Source organism: Camelina sativa, chromosome 20 (assembly GCF_000633955.1).
Source record: "Camelina sativa cultivar DH55 chromosome 20, Cs, whole genome shotgun sequence".
In the NCBI taxonomy this organism is placed as follows: domain Eukaryota; kingdom Viridiplantae; phylum Streptophyta; class Magnoliopsida; order Brassicales; family Brassicaceae; genus Camelina; species Camelina sativa.
The window spans coordinates 30,018,867-30,019,332 of NC_025704.1; positions in this window are offsets into that span (position 1 = coordinate 30,018,867).

Genomic DNA, 466 nt, shown 5'->3' on the forward strand with positions numbered 1-466 from the left:
ACCCTAAACCCTAAACCCTAAACCCTAAACCCTAAACCCTAAAACCACCTAAATATCTATCTCCATCGTATCATTGTTCCATCACTCGATCATCTCCAAATCCACCTGCAATCCCGTTCACGCAACTTCACCATCAAGTCTCATCACTAATCACTTATCAGCAGCCTTTCAACGGAGTTCAATCCTAGGGGGATCGTATTAAGACTCATGGCCGGGAAGATGAGTGGTGATGATATGGGTTGCTATGATCGATTATACAACTTGTGCTAGCTTATTATGCAGACTCATAAGTTGTATCAAATCCTTTGATTATTTATACAATACTGAATGTTTGCTTTACTCTAAGTTTATATCATATAGACTCTAAAGTTTGAATCACAGAATGTGCAAATGAACATTGCTTAAAGAATGGGCCCTAAAATATGACTAAGTAGCGAAATTGGACGAGAGAACCTCTCCGGCCATA